A 20,615-nucleotide genomic window follows, 5' to 3' on the forward strand; every position below is an offset into this window, starting at 1 on the left:
TTGCTGTCATTCGGTTATTGCTTAAGGTTCCCTCTGTGACCTCTTTGAAACATGGAGACCCATTTTTGTTACGGGTTCTTTATATAAAATCTTCTCTAAAATCATTGCCAACAGAGTGCAGAAAGTGTTTCTGCACTTGGTTCATCCATGTCAATATGGTTTCATTAAGGGTCATAATATAATGCATAACATTTTTGAATGTTCAACTGGGGATTGATTATGCCAAAGCTTGAGGCGCTAGTAAGTTGTTATGCTTCAGCTTGATCTTAAAAAGGCATTTGATCATGTTAGCTGGTCTTTTTTGCGGTAGCTAATGTCCACCATGGGATTTGGTCCTTGCATGATTTCTCTTGTTGATACCATTAGTCAAGGTGTTGTGGCTCGTATTGCACTTGATGGAGGGATCACAGATGAAATTGCCTTGTCTCAGTCTCTTCGGCAAGGCTGCCCTCTCAGCCCTTTGCTATTTGTTTTAGTCACTCACCCGATGCTCTCATTGTTGGATAAGTTGGTCGATCAAGGTGAGATTGTTGGTTTGTCTCTTCCCAATGGTGCCCAACTTTTGGGTTAATCTTTGGTTGATGATTCCTTTATGTTCCTTAAGGCTGATCGCACTGATGTTAATCGAGCAATGGTTGCGTGGAATCTTTTTGTTTTGGCATTGGGACTTCATATTAATGCTTAGAAATCTACACTGCTTTCTTGTACGGAAAAATGATTTGCAGGCCTTGGGTTGGCATGGAGTTGTGATTTCTAAGGGAGATATAACCAGAAACTTGGGTTATCCTATTGGTGTGGATGTAGCTCCTTGTGCCTTGCTTGATTGGATGTCATCTTGCATTCATGATCGGTTCATGTATTGGAAATCTCAAGGCTGGCCTCTTCATGTGAGACGTAAAGTTGCTCAATGCATCATGATCAGTATGATTTCGTTTTTTCTACCATTGCTTCCTTGGATTAAGAAGTCTCTTTTGGAACTGGTTCAGTCTATCCGATTCATGTTGTGGAAGATCGTTTGGGCAAGGTGTGGATTTCATGGCAGCATGTGACTACTTCTAAAAGAATGGGGGGAGCAACTTTATTGGATGATATGGCTGCTTTGAGACTAGCTCTTTTGCAGGCACACTGTGTAGAGAGTCATCCCTTGTCAGATATTACAAAATTTTTCATAGAAAGGACTGACATCTCTCATGGTAGCACGGTTGGTTATTCACGCTTCTTGGTGGCATTTGCTTAATTCTACGAGGCCTATTAAGGTCTCCCAATCTTTTCTTCTTTCTCATTTGATTGTATCTTGGCATGAAATGTTACGTTTTGTAGTTTAGCGCCCCCTTGACTTTCGTAAGGAGGAGAATTCGTTACAAGGAGAAGTACTGACTACCTCCAGGTTGTTGGATTGGCTTAATAAAGATTTGCAGCAAGACAAGTTTAATTGGATGGCTCATTTGGGGTTGTAGATAGTCCTTGATGGTGTCATTCCTGGGCAGCCTCGTCTTTATTTTTTTTGGTATATTCGTCAGCACTTTTGGGTGCCTTGAGGATATTATGATATTTGGACATGCATATAGGACAGGCTTCTAAGGTTCTCTCCTTTGCATGCGTTACAGCCATTGTCTCCCTGGCGAGATTGGATGTTTGTGCTTGCTGATGATTTTGAGAAAAGGTCAGCTAATTAGATATATCATCAGATGGTGGAGGCCAAGAGATGGGTCACTAGAAAGGCTAATAAATTATGGCATATTCGGGATAGCAAAAAGAAGTGGCGGGAAGGATTCATCCAACTCTGGAAGTCTGAGGTTCCTTATCAGTGTAAAGTGTTCACGTGGAGGTTGGTTATTGGGGTCCTTCCAAGTGGGGATGTGTTGCATGCTTGCAAGATCTCTGCTGGTCGTTGTATATTTTGCATTACATGTGATGAGACATTGCTTCATCTCTTTGTCTCTTGCCCTGCTGCTTGATAGATTCGGAGTTTTGTTTCCCGTGTGTGGTCCTCGGCGACTCAACAGTGGACATCAGCTTGTTCATGGATTATGGGAAAGATGATCTCTATGCCTACGTTGCATTCAGATTATTCCTGCCTCTTCCATTTGCTTAGATGGACAGCTGTGTGGCATATTTGGCATACTCGGAATGCCTTTATTTTTGATTTAGCATCGGGCATCCATGGTCATGTGGCCCATGTTCGTGGTTTCGTGTTATGGCAGATCTCCTCTATGGTGTCAGTTGATCTGGTTCTTCCTGACATTGCTGCTCCGAGGCTGGAAATTGTTCGCTCCACACCAGCTGTCCTTTCTGTGTGATATTTCTGTGTTAAAGTCTTGGTAGACTTTCATTTGTGTCTGTTTTTCCTTTGCTGACCTGATGGTCTGATGTAAATATTTAACTTCTTAATTCGATTATCTTCACGAAAAAAAAAAGAGAAGAGAAGAAGAATGTAGAAATTTGCAGTGAATGAATACTGAATCAAGGAAGCAGGTATGTACAATGGGCTGTTGAATGTATCTGCAAGAGATCTCTCCCGCTCCACGACACAAATCTGAATGTTTGTGTCCTTGGGTTGGGCTGCCTATACATAGGCTAAGAAAATAATAAAAACATGGCAGGTCAGCCAAAAACTGGCTGACTGCAGCAAAAAAATAATAAAAAAATGCTGCATAAACAGGCTGCCTGCCACGTGGCACCTGTTCGAACTGCTTGCCCTACCCAGCATTTTTTGACCTGCCCAAAACTGCTGCGATCATGCTGGCAACTGCTGCATACTATCCAACCTGATCAGGAAATGCATAAATCATCCCTACAATACCTGTGCATTGCCTATTCTTGTCCAGGGGATGGCCAAATCTCTAACAAAATAAAGTGCTTGTTTATCGATGTATCCCTACTCATGAACAGATGCTATAAATCCTAGTATTGTGTTTGCTTGTATCCTTGCCTCTTATGGGGAGGTGGGGGTCCTTATCTTGCTGCGAGGGGGTTCAGAGGTGTATGTAGAGGTTTTTGCACTCATCATTATACCTTTTATTTTGGGACATGGCCCTTAGGTGAGGATGCCTTGTAGTATGTGTGGAATGTGAAAAGATCTTGAGGGCAGCTGATTATAGGATGGATGTGAGCTGGGAGGTGAGTGTCGCCATAGGAGTTGTGTCGTTAAACTAGGTGAGACCATTGTAAACACGGTGACTATATACATCAGCTAGCTTGTGGGTGAAGTAAAGGGTGATTTTTTGGGTACATGTGATGGATGGTGTAAGTGGCTATGGTGAGGGATAAGTAGGTATGATCTGCTCCAGTTAGGCAGGGGGAAATAAGAAAGGATTTGAGACAATGGAGCCCAAGACACAATCTACTGTATTGGAGCCAATAGTTGAAAAATAGGTTTGTGCTCCACATCTTGGTCACTTCTTTATCCCATTGTAGTCAATGAGATAGTGTCATGACCCCAACTCTTAACAACTGCTGATCATAAATGTGCTATCTCCTCCCATGTCTACTAATATCTTACTTGTGCTTGCAATACTCTACCTCTAGCACTTACAGCCTGAAATCAGCCTTCCTTTTGAGAAAAGGTGGTAATGACCTACTCTAACACTAATCACAAGAAGTAATAAATTCACATAAAAATGAAATTGAAATGTTACCGATCAATTCTTGGACATTGGACACCTTTTCTCCCCAAAATTGGTGCCCCTTGCAATATTTCTTTGACTCGCATCGCAATTTGGAAGAAGTAGACTGAGATTTCTTCAATCCCTTTGCAATCCAAATGTCACTTGTTGTCATAAATGACAAGCAAGCCTTCTATTTGATTTGCCCCTTGATCTAACAGGGGATTGGCCATTGTTAATGGATTAAGTACAAGTTGAGATTCCACAATCTCCTTTGTTGATCCAAAAGCTCCTTGCTGTACAAACAATCGGCAAGCAATTTGGGCCAATTGCCGGTGGATTTTCACCCAGGACTTGCACAAATGGAACCACCAATTGGCCAAATGTTGCCCTAATTCACAATGGATGCCTTGGCATCTGAAATCCCTATCAATTCCATGAATTTTAGATGCTGATTTCAATGTACGATGCCTTCTTGTTGGCATGGGTCCCAAGGTGTATAAACCGTAATTTTTGCAGAAAAGTAGGGTTTACAGCAAAAGTCCTTTTGCTGTCAACCAATTTTGATTGAGATCTCCTCCAAATCCCTGAGAAATGTTGAGAAAGGTTGAGCACAAAGTGGAAAAAGTGAGAGAATACCAAAAGAGAGAGAAAATTTTGATTTCCATGTGGGAAAGGTCTGAAATCTGATTGCCAACTGTACCAAACAGCAATTAATGCAGTTGCTTGCTGCTCAGGAGCCCCAAAAATGCAATAGCCAGCCGTAGGAGAGGTCATTCTTGCTGTCACCTGCTCTTGGAAGGTGTTGGCTGCTGTCTCTTGCCCTAGATAGATCCCCACGGATGCACAAACTGATGAGCAGCTTGTTCTCTCTCTCTCTCTCTCTCACACACACACACACACACACACACACACACACACACACACAGCCTGAATCAATTGAATCCATCTCTCGAGCTCCCGAGAATACCAAAAGAGAGAGAAAATTTTGATTTCCATGTGGGAAAGGTCTGAAATCTGATTGCCAACTGTACCAAACAGCAATTAATGCAGTTGCTTGCTGCTCAGGAGCCCCAAAAATGCAATAGCCAGCCGTAGGAGAGGTCATTCTTGCTGTCACCTACTCTTGGAAGGTGTTGGCTGCTGTCTCTTGCCCTAGATAGATCCCCACGGATGCACAAACTGATGAGCAGCTTGTTCTCTCTCTCTCTCTCTCTCTCTCACACACACACACACACACACACACACACACACACAGCCCGAATCAATTGAATCCATCTCTCGAGCTCCCGAAAACGTTTTTTCGGTTTGCATGGGCATTTTTGTCCAATGGCAACCTTTTAAACCCATTTTCCAGCATTATGTAGTCATTGAATTAATTCGGAAAATTTAATTCTGAAAATTAATTTCAACCCTTCTGACCTTGTCCAAAATTAAATGTGCCCATCCATAATTGAATTGGCTAGGCCATTTGCAACCTGGAATTATCCCGAACCTTTGTTGACCCTTAGATTGATGTTAATTAATTAACTAATGCTAGTCCCTAGTGTCACCGCAAACACTTAATGGCCAAACAACTATCTTGGGGTCAAAATTTACACCAACTGACCATCAAAACCCAGTTGGCATAACTTGACACAACTTTTGCCTTTAACATCCATTGCATCTTCGAGGTTCGTGGCCTGTTACCATGAAATAACTGCCATTTGCATCACATGTGTCAAACAACCTTGCATAATTTGGTTAATAACTCAATCAAATGTTATCAACAAGATTAAAGTATCTCATAATTTCACGTGCCTGTGACATAGTCGATCTTCTCTAGTACTTGGAAGTACCCATAATAGCACATACTCAGCTTTGGATACAATCTGTTTATATCTTTCATTTCTTTTAGCCTCGCCTTTTCAAAATGTAGGAATACATAATTTTCCTTTGCACATTGCAAAGCACATCTATGGCAATTAATTGCCCTCCTTTGATTTTATTATGATCTTTGAAGTGCATACCTAACCTTTTCATAGGCTACATCCATATTGTCCATATAGTGATCAACCTCAAAGATCTTATTTTAGTGTGTAAAATAGAAGACACTTTCTTGCTACCTTCCACAACTTCAAATGGTGGCTTACTTGTGGAACTATGCATTGTATTGTTATATGTGAACTCAACCAAACGCAAGTATTGCTCCTAGTTTGCCTTATGATCTGACACATAATACCTCAAAAGATCTAGTACTGTGGAATTTCATTCTTCAGATTGATCATCTATTTGTGGATGAAAGGACAAAGAAAATTTTACGGTGATATCCATGTTTTCAAATAGTCTCTTTTAAAACAAGTTGGTCATGTGAGGATCTCGATTACGGATGGTTGACTCTTATATGCCACGATGACATGCGACATAAATAATCATGCCATATTTTTAGCCTTAATTTTTTTTCTCATTGGAATAAAATGGGCTTGCTTATTCAACATCATGTCTCAAAGTTGACCAATAGGAAAAGTGTTTCAATACCTTAACTATAGTATCTATATCTCGATGCCTTGTGCAAGGAGGAGCATGATTCTCATTTATGACATTAGGCCTCAATTGCTTTATCACACACAAATATCCATGCATCTTTAGAAAACCATCTCTAAGAACATAGTGCTCATGCCTTTGGCCATTGCAAAGCTGATCATATACATTACCAATGTTTGAATTAGCGACATGCTGATCCTTCATGGCATCCAACTCATTGTGATAAACAAGCTTGACAACCAAACTCTAAGGCTTACATTGCAGTGCATCAGCCACCACTACATTCTTTTTCCCATCTATGTGCACAATCTGAAAGTTAAACATTAAGAGGAAATTTACTCATCTCATATGCTTCTCAGACAACTTAGCTCTTTTAAAAAAATAGTGCAATGTTTGATGATCTATTTGCACCATGAAATAAGTCCCTAAAAGATATTGCTTTCATGTAGAAAGTGCATGAATTACAGCTAGTAGTCCTTCTCATAGACTTGCAAATTTTTCTTTATGTAAACGAATGACACGCATGCTCTAATACCATGTCAAAATAAGTGACGGTGCAGAGAGACAATAGGGTTTATGGGGAGTAACACAGAGTGTGTACGGCAAACATTGAGAGAGAATAGAAACTTAGAAACAAGAACATGATGATGATGCACTAAATCATGCTATGAGAAGTAAAGCTGATATTGCGGAGCCAAAGCTCAGAAGATAATTGCGCTGTCTTGTTTGAATCAAGCAGTAGCACCTGTGGGGAATCTGCACAGTGAAGGGAGTGAAACGTAGTTCTCCGGGCAATGGGCTATTGAAGTAAATATTGCAAAGGTGAAGGACAACTGTCGAGGGAGCAAACCACAGTCCTTTGATGTTGTCAGAGATGTGGAAGATGGTTACCAACTCTCGAGGAAGCTAACTATAGTCCTCTAATGTCGGGGAGTAACTTGGGTAGCAAAACACAAATCCCAGAGTGTTGGAGTTGTCAAACATTGGAAGAGCGGCCGAGATGCTAACGTCAGGTGGATAATGATGACGCTAGATGATGGAGGATGAGCAGGGATGCAAAAACGTAGGTCCCAATAGCCTCTGTGATGACAGAGTAGTGATGCCAAGTGATGGAGGAGAAGCCATGCTGCAAAAACGCAGGTCCCAACAGTCCTTGTGATTGACGAGTGATGAAATCATTGAGGCTTGGTGATGGAGACTGTCGCTAGAGGCTAGGATGTTGACACCAAGGTGGAGATGATGATATTGGGCAAGAAAAAGGCCTCCAGACTAAACAACACAAGTGAAGTGGAGCCTAAAGGAGAAGGGTGTTGACGCCAAGCAGAGGATGGTGATGCCAGATGGAAGATGCTTCAAATGTAAGGCTTGATGATGGAACAGAGCGTTTGAAGCAAAAGAGGAATGGTGAAGGCAGCCATGAGCCATAAACCGCAATGTCCTCTTGAATGGGTATGAGGGTAGTGGAAGGGGTTGGTGAGAGAAGGGAAGTCGTGGTGGTGACCGAAGAAGGTAGTGAAGAATGATTGAAGAGTGCTAGGAGTGGTAAAGAATAAATGAAGTGACTGCCTATTTATAGGCATAACTTGTCTAGGATGGCACACTATTGTATGGGTGCCCATTGAAAAAGTGGCCAAAATGTGGACACCATCCCTTTTTGGGGCTATTAGTGCAAAACCCTAAATGAAGTGTGTAAATTGAAGAAGTGGTTTCTCAACACTTTGCACCGTAGAGAACACGACTCTCATATGCCACCACTCAGCTCTCTTGCATTGAAATAACCCCAATGCTATTTCTGTATGTATGATATTGAACAACAAATGACTTCCTTAGATCGGAAAACACAAGCACATGATCTGAAGTCATCTTTTCCTTTAACTTATAAAAAAGACTGAAATTTTCATTGTTGTCCACTTAAATGGCAAAGCTTCTTTTGCAAAACATGTAGTGGAGATGCAATTTCAACAAAGTCATGTACATCCTTTTTGTAATAGGAGCATAGATCCATAAAACTATAGATCTCGTGCATATTCCTCAATTATGGCCATGGGCATATTGCCTTAATCTTTGCAGGATTCAATCCCATCAGTTGAAACAATGGCCCCAAGAAGTGAAATTTGTGCAAGAAAAATTCACTTTTCTTGTCATTGATAATCAAGTGATGCTTAGGGAACTCATAGAACACTACGGCCAAGTGTTTCCTATGCTGTGCCTCATTCTTTGAAAAGATTATCTCTTGAAAGAAATCCCAACAAATGCTCTATGTGGTCTAAAGATGTGATCCATCATTAGATTGAACGTGGTAGGAGCATTCGTAAGCCCAAATGGCATGATAAGAAACTCATACCATCCATGAGATGTCCTAAAAGCTATCTTCGATACATCTTGTGGTCTAATATGAATCTTGTGATCCACTTTTCAAATCAATATGGTTGAATATTGTTGCCAGGAAATGTGCCTGAGTTGCATAAAGATTGCATGTTATTTCTGAAAATGTATGCTGATGGTCTTTCTCAATCAATTCCAAGACAACTACCACTTGAAAGGATTGAGGATCATGCCATACATCTGATCCCTAGCAATTGCCCTTCGAATAAACCCCCATATCGGGTAAGCGCAGCCCAAAAAGAGGAGATAATGAGCCAAGTAAATAAGTTGTTAGAAAAAGAGCTAATTCAGCCCAGCTCATCTCTATTTTATTCCCTGGTGCTATTAGTGCGCAAAACAGATGGTTCATGGCATATCTGCATTGGTTATCATGCTTTGAATGAAATCGTGATAAAGAGTTGGTTTCCCATCCCACGGATTGATGATTTTGGAGAGATTGCAAGTAGGATTGATTTCCCTTGAAGATTTATGTCAAGGATATGGGTGTTGTCCTAATGTTGGATCATGGGAGTCAATGACTGCATGCACTATATGACACCAAGGCATATCGAGCAATGCATCACAATCCTCAAGTGGTGTAATAAATAACTCTTCGCTGTCCGCATAACTTTGAATGTGTAAAGTAAGCTTCCCAATGAACCATGTGATAGGCTTTGCGGGCCCTTGTTGCAGGGCATTCCAATTTCTCCCACGGGTTCCATCTCATCCTCTCTAATGCCTAGACAGGTTGCTATGTCAGTGGAGATAAAAGTGGCTCTTGCTCCATTATCAAAGAGAATATCAATATATGTTGGTCCCTAACTTTTCCCCATGCTCTACAAAGCTCAATAGAACCATCATTGGGCTGGTCACTAACCACATCAAGCACCAAACCAGCCGATGTTTTGGGCTTGTTACCCTTTCTATCCTCTTTATTTTCAGCCTTACTTGTTGGTTGTTTATTAGGACAGCTCCTAGCCATGTGCCCTTCCTACTCGCAAATAAAACATTTGCTGGCAGCCATTTATTCCATATGATGGGCAACACTTTTCTAAGATGTTCCTTGTTGTTTTTGCTTCTTTTGGAACCTATTTATGGATCCACCCTTCGTTTCAACTTTGGAAGTTGGTTTCAGTGACTTTTCCCCATCTCAAAAATTGTAGGCTTTTTGCACAGGAAAGCATAAGCAATACATGCTGTTTCAATGAGTTGTGACATGCGGCTCACAGTGGTCTTAATGTAAAAATCCTGAATCTCTTTAGGAAAACCACAACAATATTTTCAATCTACTAAAAAATGGGGACAACATGATAAGCAATAATGGGCAGCACCATGAAACTTCTTATTATAGTGCCCTAAATTCTTGCATTGCGATACATTAACGGTATGCCATACTGTCATAACATCCACCTCAAGAGTGCTCGTCAACCATGTAGAAGCAAATATTTGCTTAAATTGAACCCATGTTGATAGTGCTTTTCCTTGCATCAAGATGGTAGATCACCATTGCAACACATTTCCCCTTGAGAAAAGTAGTTGTCTTTTAGAGTTTTGAGGACTCTGCGAAGTTCCCTCTTGAATAGGCAATATGAAACTGTTGAATGAAAGCTAATGCTTTCAACCTATCTTGTGCCCCATTAAATACTTCAAACTTTGCTCCTTTACCACCCTCATTGTAGTCCTTTGGTTTGCCAAGTGGTGTGGGATTATCATAGTTAGGTGGTTGCAAAAAGGGTGCATTTGCTGTTCTGACATTTGACCAGCATTAAATTATACATTTACATAACCAGCGTTGTCCCATAGGCCCAAAACATACCAGGCTGCATAGATGCATTGCCAAACATGCTATTCTTTTGTGCCCTAAGTGTCATGCCAACATTACTATAGATGGGATCTTGCATTTGATTTGCTATTCCCGGGTAGATTTGGCTTTTGATACCTTCATTTGGTGGTTGTGTACTATGAACATTCGGTCTATGCTTTCCCATGGCTGAAGGATTCCAGCCATTGCTTGGAAACTTGAGCCACCACTTAAGTATCCGAGATGGCCTACATCGGCATGCTTATCTTACTGCCCATATCTTATTGCATCGGCACTACCATCTTAGCCTTGCATATGCATTGGTTGCCCCATTGGAATCAATTGCTTTTGGTCATTAGCAACATTGAGAATATCATGAGATGGTCTTGGCATTTCCTTTGGTACATCTTGCTACCCCAAAGCTCTAGTGGGTGACTTTCTCTTTTTCCCCTTGAGGTCCTTAGGTCAAGAATATGCAATCGTCTTCACCAAAATGGTCTCCAATGGTTGGGAAACAACCCCAAGAGCAGGCAATGACAGTCAAAAACCCCTCCTCAGTAGCTTTCGCTTGAAATTCAGCTTCTCTCTCTTTTTTTTTTTCGTAAAAGGTAATTGTATTAATTACGAAAAAAAGGTACAAGTTTACATGATTACAAGATACACGATGGCTCTAAGCCACCATGTGTAAACTGTCAGTACAAAACGCGGACAGAGATACACAAGTCATGGCAAAGACACCGAGGAAATTGCCATATGCCAGGGAAGTAAGTCTTCCCGAGGGAGCAAGTCAGAGTGCCGAATGAGATCTATCTGCCAAAGCAAGAGGCCTTTAAGCCTGGCAATGTGTCCCGGAACATTAGAGGCCGAATCAAAAAGAAAGGCATTCCGAGTGGTCCAATTGTGCCAGCATCCCCAGTATCTAAGAAAATGGAACAAGATCTTCATATGCAACTGTGCCGGTGTGGGGTATTTTGGGCGTACAAAAACCCAATCGAAAGGGCTCATCGAGAGATCAACCATAGCTCGCCAAACCGCTGACAAAAGCGACCAGATTTTCTTAGCGAGAGGGCAAGGGATAAATCGATGACGGGCCGATTCCACCGTAGTGGTACAGAAGAAACAATTGCCATTAGAGATTCGACGCTTGGAAAGGGCCGAGGCAAGAGGAAGACCACCAATCATTACCCTCCAAAGAAAGACCTTGCATTTGAAAGGTGTCTTGTTCACCCAGCCCTCCATCACAATTGCCTTCCACCATGACTGAGATTTCCGTAACCCCCATACAGTATTAGCTTTAGTAACCAGCCATTGATGATCTTTAATCAGAAGATGGTACACGTGGTTAGCCGAGGCCTTTTCCAAATTCAACGGACCTGCAAGGACCCAGTCGTGCCAAGGGTGTGAGCCTCTCTCTCTCTCTCTCTCTCTCTCTCTCTCTCTCTCTCTCTCTTTCAACCCAAAACAACATTCCTACATTTTGCACGAGAAGTTTTGCCAAGTGGTAGCCTTCCTTATCCATTTTCTAGCAATTTTCAGCCCAATTAAAAAAAATACAGAATATTAATTCTGAAAATCAATTGATCTTTAAAATTTTTGCTTAGAAAAGTAACTGTGCTAGCCAATAATTACATTGGGTAGGCCAATTTGTCATAGAAGCTAGCCAATAATTACATTTGCATATTTGATTAATAACTTACTCAAATGCTAAGCAAAACTTAAAAATTTCAGGTCCCTTGGATAGCCTCCTTGGATCCTCAAAGTTATGTGTATTACATTGTGTGTTTTATGTTGCGGCGTTAAAATCTCCCACAAGAAAAGTCACTTGCAGCCTAGAGTATGGATGATGTGACCTGATGGGTCTAGGAAGGTGGACTCCCTATTTGCTCCCCAATTTCTCTTTCCCTTTTGCTGTTGTATCTCCCCATTAGCTACTAGCATACCTTGATTCTTTTGAAGGGAATTTGTTGTGAGAGAGAAAGAAGGAAAGAAAGAAAGTTGTATTAACATCTACAAGAGGTCATGTTTCCCAAATAGAGTAAGGAAACCATAATCTAAAAACATCTAGCTAGGAATTAACAAATAACTAAAAATACTAAAAAGTACTAGGGACTGATGGCCGGACTGGGCCTTTGCATTAATGTCTACAAAAGGCCAAATTGGCCTATGAGACAAAAGTAGGTGCATCTGAAGTTCAAGAAACTGTCATGTTTCCCAAGACCATAATCCAAAAACATCTTGCTAGGAAACAACAAATAACTGAAAATACTAAAAGGCACTAGGGACTGATGGCCGGACTGGGTCCCTTGCATGAGTAGCTGGAAGGGTAGCTGAATGAGGGCTCTTAACAGGAATAGCAGACATGAAAAAAACCAACCATGAGGGAGAAGGGAACATGATGACTGGCTGGAGTGAAGATGATGACAGCAGTTTGGAGAGAGAGCATAAATAGCCCAAAAAGAGCAGCAGGTCCGACGGACCAATCAACCTGAAAATGGCTGATGGGCTGCCACAATGGTTGACCTGCTGGGGCAATAATATCTGACCTGTTGGCATCTGATGAGCACTGAAATGCCGGTGACTGAAGCTGAACACAAATAGGCCAGAGCTGGGTGGCCAATTGAATGGACTGCTGCCATGTAAGTGCCAGGGATGAACACTGCTGAGCATGGCTGGAAAGATGGACAGACATAACTAGTGCCAGAGCTTCAGGGATCCTTATCCAACTGATTGAGGCTACAACCAGGAGATGAACATGGAGAGGGACACGTAGAGACATGACTGCTAACATGTTCTTGAGAAATTGATAGCTTGGCTTAGCACATTTGGCAGTTGCAATTGAGCATTTAGCTTAACTATGGTACAATATAATGACCTTTGTGCTTGACTAATCTGTGAAGAACTTTCTTGCATGGGCTTACTGCTAGGTGAACCTTTGGCTCTTCACCTTCCATTCAAACTCTGTTGAAACTGTTGGTACAAGCTTTGGCTTGGTTCTTTACTCTGAAGAGTTCTCAGCTGCAAGCTAGGTTATTTTTCTTGGGCATGTGATATCTTAACTGATCACGTTTGGCAGTGGCAGTTGAGCTCTTAGCTTAACCATGTTACACCATGTTGACATCTGCCCTTGATTAGTTTATGAAGAATTTTCTTGGATGTATTATTTGCATGGATGATGGTATTTAGGTTGGTTAGAGGGGCATTGAGTTACCCTGAATCACTGTTCTCAGGTTCTTTGGACGAATCAATTGGGGTTGGTGTTTTTTCTTTCAGAGATGCCATGCCAAATTCGTGATAAGCTAAGGTCATCAAGTATCTCTAGTCTCCACAAGTCTATATCTATGGATGGATTAGTAGCAATTGTAGAACTTGTGCTCCAATCTTAGGCTTTAGCAAATAAACTTTTTCTCCTGTGGATAAAAAACTTTAGAATGGCTTTTCAGCCTATGTGCAATTTTTGCGAGTTCCTAGCTAGGTTCTTGTAGCAGCAGGTAGGATGACATCTGTAACTCAAATTACTTGAACGACTTTGTCTCAGGTCAATTGCCATGTAAGTCCCACAGAATTGTACAGTACCATGATTTCCATTGTTTGGTCACATTTGTAACAATGATATCAGCTTTATGGATTTGTTACTTACTTGCTTGAAACCTTGTTGCAATGGAATTTCAATTGCACATTGGTCAGGCTAAACTTTAAAGTAAGGATCTTAACTATTGTCCCTTGGGGGATGGCACAGGTGGATATAGCAGGGATAATTTCTCAAGCACCTAACTAACAAGCTAAGCAGTAAAGAGACATTTGTCACCTAATGCTGGCTAACAATAGATAGGGATCCCAAAAGCGTTTTTCATGTGTCATTTGAGTGGACTGTTCCTATATGGGGCCAGATGGTTTTAAATGAGCCATGTGTGAGTTGCAAGGAATTGTTGTAGCTATCATAGTTACCTTCAAAAATGGTTCCAGTTGTCAACTAGCGCTTAATCTTTGGAGAATTGACAGGTTAAGTGTGGTGTCTGACAGACACTCTGCCAGTAAAAATCATTTGTGACTTGTGTGAATGATTGTTTCTTACAGTTTTACGAGTCTGGGATATGCTTTTATATGAGGGGAATCGAAGCATGCTATTCCGCACGACACTTGCTCTCTTGGAGCTTCATGGTAAATTAAGTTGACTTTTTGTATGCTGACATTCCTTAGCATTGCCAATATCTATGTATCTCCAACTATTCTTGCCTTGATAGATGCAGGCCTTTCCTGAATTTTTTTTTTTTTTTTTTTTTGGTCACAGGGCCAGCAGTTTTGGCAGCCAAAGATGCAGCAGATGCTGTGGTGCTGCTGCAATCATTAGCTAGTGCAACTTTTGATGGCAGTCAGTTAGTCCTTACTGCTTCTGTGGGCTACCAATTTGTGAATGAACTCAAGTTGCAAGAGTTACGTCTGAAGTACCATTCCCAAGTGCTCTCTGTTTCTTCAGAGTGTTCAAATGACAAATTGATTTGGCATAAGACTTGTGAGCGATCTATGAGTAGCTCTGTCATTGAGCAGTCTAAAAAGGATGCACTTTTTCTACAAGACAGCCCTGCTGTTACAGGTGATGGCTGTTGGGAGAAAGACAATGCTTGCGAAAAAGATATTCGAGTTGGAAAGATACTTCATGCGGTTGGTGTCATAGGATTAGTGGAACAGGTGCTTTTCATTTGTCTATGTTTGTCTTTGATACTACTTGTTTGAGGCTTGATTTATGGCTGAGGGTAAAATAAAAAGCTATATACTTCTCTAGGCAACCAATGGCAGTGTAAAAACGTAAAAGTGAAGCTTCCAGATGGCTAGATGGGATTTCAAATGAATTCATACCATAAGCAAGTTACAATCCATATTTACAGCTGCTGGCCAATCAGTCAAATTTTATGTATTTATTTTAGCCTGTCATAGGCTGCTCCTGCACACCCTACAATATGCCTGCTTCTAGGTGGAGAGAGGAGGGAGTCTGCTGCAGTCTGTTGGTTCTACACTCAGCTTGTGTCATTGTACTACTCTTGAGCCTTGGTATATGGATTCCATTCGTTGAGTCTGTTCTCTTTGAGTTCTTTGTATTCTTGGTTTTTTAATGTTCCTTGCAGTTTCTATCAGCAGTGTCTTCTCTGCTTCCATTGCTCCACACTTTTCTGACATGTCCACCTAAAGAGTACTCCCTTTTTTTGTAAAGCATGAAGGGGTGATGCAATTTCAGCAAAGTGACAAATAAATCAGTGATAGTAAGAAGATAATCCCAAGAAGCTATGTATCTTATGCTCATTCTTCAAGTGAGGCCAAGTACATATACCATCAACTTTTGCAAGCAGAGTAGCCAGGAAATGGGAATGAGAGGACTTGGGCAAACAGGAATGGGATTCTTAAGGGAATGGAAATGTGAAGGGGAATGACTTACACTGTATACATAATATATATACGTCTATATTTTTTCATTCATATATCTTACAAAAGCTCTTTAAAAGAAACATGTAGAATTTGTAAAACTCCATTAGATGATACATTAGTTACGGCAAAATGAAACATAAGACCCAAAATAAACTGTAATCTGAGATCAAACTAGATGAAAGAGTTGAGAAACATCAAGATAGCTGAAGGCAGCACAAGTTGGAGAAAGAGAGAATTGTACACCTATTTGAGTGCAACAATTGATCCATTCATATTACTATGGAGGGGCAAAAGCAATGGTGCATGGACATCCAACATAGGCGAGATTTTTTCCTCTTTGTTCCCCTTTGGTGGAATGGTAGCTTAGACTTCCCTTTAGCGTTCCCCTTCATGTTCCCCTTGTTTCTATGGTCGTTCCCTGTGCTAGATGTTCCTCCTTTAGGTTCCCCCATTCCCTAGTCTTTTTTAGGGGTGGAATGTGTTCCCCCGTTCCCAAGAGGGTGGAATGGCATTCCCCTACTACTATGTTTGCAAGATCCATGCGAATACCATCAGTAGAAACATTGTGAGCCAGGAAGCTACTCATGCAAAAAGAATTCACATTTCATTAGCGCCCCCCTTCATGTTCCCCTCATTTCTCTAGTCGTTTTCCTTGCTAGATGTTCCTCCTTCAGGTTCCACCGTTCCCTAGTCTTTTTTAGGGGGTGGAACATGTTCCCCCATTCCCAAGAGGGTGGAATGGCATTCCCTTACTACTATGTTTGTAAGATCCATGCGAATACCATCAGTAGATACAATGTGAGCCAATAAGTTAGTCTCATGCAAAAAGAATTCACATTTCTTGTCATTAACGACCAACGTGTGCTTCTAGAGTTCATTGAACACAATTGCCAAATGCTGATGATGCTCTTGCAACATTTATTGTAGGTTGGCCAGCATTTATCGCCTCTTTTTTTAGTAGTTGGCTAGTTTTGGGGATGTTCAGCTTTACATAGCTGCCCCTTCTATTTGGCAGATTCATTCTTCTTTTTGGCAGGTTCGCACACATTCAGATTGCTGAGCTCTTCTCCGTCTTCGGTGAGGACTGCTGGGTGTACACTCTGTCATTGTCTCCGTCATCGTCACGGTCACTGTCCTTGTCACCGTCACAGGTGCTGTCATCGTTATTCAGCTTGATCTAGTGGCCTCATTGGCGCCTTGGGCTGCGTGTAGGGATTGATCTCTTTGTATTCAGTTGTCCTTCATTGTTCAGTGCAGATTTTTCTTCTCTTCTTGCCATCTCTTATCCTCTCCTTTTTTCTCCATGTTTGTGATTATCTTCTGTTGTGGACTCTCACATGGTATCCTTGCTTATGTGAGGACATAGAGTTTCCAGCCAAAGGGGAGACTTCATTGTTGCTGCAAACTCAAATTTCAGCCTAGTGTTTGCTACTGTAAATGCTTCTTTTGCAGGTGTTGCTGATTTTCCCTCCATTCGGGTTTTCCTTTAGCTAAAACGCAACAACTTTGGTGTGTTTGTAGGTTGTACTAAGATGTCTTATCACTAGTTCCAAGGTTTTGATGACTTAGGCAAGTAGTCTACTCATACTCCCTTTGAGAGGTGGTGTGATCATCATGAAGATTGGAGGTCCCAGCCTAGTTCTGAACGGGAAGTCTCTCTTGCTAGGTCACATAGATCGGAGCAGCCATCTCCTCCCCCCTCTCTTCATGTCTCCCACAAGGTCCGTCCTTTTGGCTCTAGGCTGCCTATGATGACACCATTAGTGAGGTGCTCATTGTTCCTTCTCTCTCCAAAGAAGACCGTTTGGATAGATCCAATTATCAACTTTGGTCTTGTAAGGTGGAATGTATTCTTGACACCTTCAATCTTTGGGAGTTTGTTATCCACCCTATTCCTCATCCTATGGAGGATCCTCGTATGGGATCAATGAATCCTATGTGATCGCTGCAATTCTAGAGCTCGATCTTTCCTCTTGATGATGAGCTCATAGGATTATGTCCTAGTGCATGTGCACAGGTTGCGGCAGGTATGCAGAAGTATGGACAATTCTTGCTTCTTTGTTTGTAACTTACTTTGCAACTTCTTCATATTCACACTTGGAGAGTCTATAAGATGGCTTGCTCATTGTCTTAGAATGGGGCTTTAGATTGAGTGGGTGGTCCACTTGCGTGTTAGGGGGAAGGGTTGTAGGCATCCAAAACAAATCATCATACTCCTCTAGTAAGGCTTTGAAGGCTGAATACTTACATAGTTTGGAGGAAAAATGTCAGGATCTAAAATAGGCCCAACACTAGCTATAGGCACCGGATTACTTTTGAGAAGAAACTACAAATGCTCGTTGCTGATGACTCCTTCCATGAAGGATCACATTAACAGGTGGAGGAATGAGGGATGAGATTTCCTTCCTTGACAGGATGATATCTTTAGACTCGCATAGTTGTCACGTACGATACGGTACGGTACGATAAAATACGGTACTAAATGGTATCTTAAGATTTTACAAGGTACGATACGATATTAGTACGATAAAAAAAATACTTGATTATTTTGGACAAAAGATAATAGAATAGATATTTCAAGTCTAAATAGCAATGCTATTAGAGTATATAAGATGAGTACTTGAGGGTAACATGCCAAAACCTAATGCGGAATGCGCAAAATGCGCTACTGCTACCTACAACTTATAACTACATATATGGGAGTAGATACATCATACATGCATGATCATATAAATAAGAGAAGTGCGGGCTTGAGAGAGAGAAGGTTGAGAGAAATTGTTTGAATCTCAAATAACCTAATCTCATTGGAGAATCATATTAATATAAGGAGCATTTAGCTCGTCCCAAAGTGCAGTTCGATTGGGAAAGACACATCCATGAAGTTGGTACCTTATGGTACTAATACATAAGGTACGATACCTAAAGTATGGTATAGTATCAAACCTTTTGTACGTGGTACTAGTGCAACTAGAGAGAGGAAGAGGCGAGAGAGAGAGAGAGAGAGAGAGAGAGAGAGAGAGAGAGAGAGAGAGAGAGAGAGAGAGAGAGAGAGAGAGAGAGAGAGAGAGAGAGAGATCCTCTGAAGCTCTCAAACCCTCTCGTGATCTAGCCTGGCGGGCAGCCTCCGTGTGCGTCTGCAGCCATGGTGACAGCAAAGAAGACGAAAAAGGCCCAAGAAAGCATCAATAACAGGCTAGCCCTTGTGATGAAGAGTGGAAAGTACACTTTGGGATATAAGACGACTTTGAAGTCACTGCGTGGTGGCAAGGGTAAGCTTGTCATCATTGCAAACAACTGCCCCCCTTTAAGGAAGTCAGAAATCGAGTACTATGCCATGCTCTCAAAGACTGGTGTGCATCATTATACTGGAAACAATGTAGATCTTGGCACACCTTGTGGTAGATATTACAGAGTGTGCTGTCTCAGCATCACTGATCCTAGTGATTCTGATATCATTAGAACCATGCCAGCAGAGTAGCACAGCTCTGAGATGATTTTGACTATCAAGCTTCCATTTACTTGTTAATCGAGAATTTGAGGGCTTAGACAGCCACCTTCTTGTATTTCAAGATGAGGACTTCAGGCATCTGTTGATGCGATGAGTTTAAATGAATCCCATCTATTTTGATTGAGAGAGAGAGAGAGAGAGAGAGAGAGAGAGAGAGAGAGAGAGAGAGAGAGCTTTACGAAAAAGAGAGAGAGAGAGAGAGAGAGAGAGAACTTTACGAAAAAAGAGAGAGAGAGAGAACTTTACGAAAAAAAAAGAGAGAAAGAGAAGGTTGAGAGAGAGAGAGAGAGAGAAGTTTGGGGGAGAAATAAGAAAGAAAGAAGAAGAAAAAAAAGAAAGGAGAAAGAAAAAAAGAAAGTTGTAGACTTAAAGTAGTGTGGCCAAAAAGTGCCCATTTTTTCGTACCAAATTGTACGGATATGTAACTTACCGTACCGTATAGATTGTACTATACGGATCAGTCCATACTACGTATGAAGACAACCCTGCTTTAGAGGATATGTCCACAATATGATGTCTTCTATACTAGCCTCTTTACATGGAGGAGCTTGCTCTACTTGTCTTGGAGCATGACAAGTGTGCCAAAGAGGTAGCTAGCGGATCCAACTCCATGAAAGCATTTACTATAGGTATAGGAGGGGGGGGGGGGAGGAGAAGATAGTAAACAAAGGCCAAGCCAAGAAAGAGACATAGGAGCATTCTTTAGGCTGTAGCATAGTTTCGTAGAAGCCTAGATATCCACATTGTAGGAAGGGAACACATTCCAAGGAGAAATGTCGGAAGAAGTATCCTCACCTTTGTTTGGGAGTGAAGGATGAACCTAAATCATTTGAGCCTTTCTCTACTTCCACACTAGCTATTACCTATGAGTTTTATGTTCTTGCATATCCATGTGTTGAAGCAACCTTCTTCAATGGATGCTTCATCCTTGGATCAACATTTTCTTTGGCCTTCAACCACATTGAGGATCTAAGAAGAGATGTTAGTAGTGAAGAGTGCCAATGCGGATGAAGTCTATCAATGTAGACTGTTGATGAAGAAGAAGCCCCTCATGATCCTGGGAATCCCTCTTTGTTGAAACACTAGGAGCCAGGAAATCCATAGCTGCACTGTCGAGATCATTCCTCTATGAAAGGGATGGGGGGTACGAGGGAAACGACCAAAGGAGAGGGTGGGGGATGGAAAAGAGATGGTGCACAAGCGCGAATGGGTGCAGCAATAGACAATTGCCTTGGAGGACCTTGCATAAGAGAAGGGGAATGGAGCTTGTAAATCCCACTCTCTTGCTAGTCGGTGGCTAAAACAACTCCTAAATAAGAATCCTCAATAAATATAGCATGCTTGGTAAAGGCAATTTGGGTACCAAGTCTAGTAAGGCCAAATTGAGAGGAGTGGA

General features: G+C 41.5%; 2 pseudogenes across 1 annotated transcript in view; both read left to right on the forward strand.

Annotated features, from left to right (window-relative positions):
• The window catches only part of LOC148014354 (uncharacterized), a 109,501-nt pseudogene that overhangs the window by 39,801 nt on the left and 49,085 nt on the right, over positions 1–20,615 (forward strand). The window contains exons 10-11 of the transcript XR_015688596.1: positions 14,368–14,451; positions 14,582–14,979. The product of XR_015688596.1 is annotated as an uncharacterized LOC148014354 (transcript). The remainder of the gene's footprint in view (positions 1–14,367; positions 14,452–14,581; positions 14,980–20,615) is intronic.
• LOC148014355 (large ribosomal subunit protein eL30 pseudogene) lies at positions 18,798–19,340 on the forward strand (annotated as a pseudogene).

This window comes from Lygodium microphyllum, chromosome 25 (genome assembly GCF_053477565.2).
Source record: "Lygodium microphyllum isolate KBCC chromosome 25, Lygodium_microphyllum_v1.1.10, whole genome shotgun sequence".
Classification (NCBI taxonomy): domain Eukaryota; kingdom Viridiplantae; phylum Streptophyta; class Polypodiopsida; order Schizaeales; family Lygodiaceae; genus Lygodium; species Lygodium microphyllum.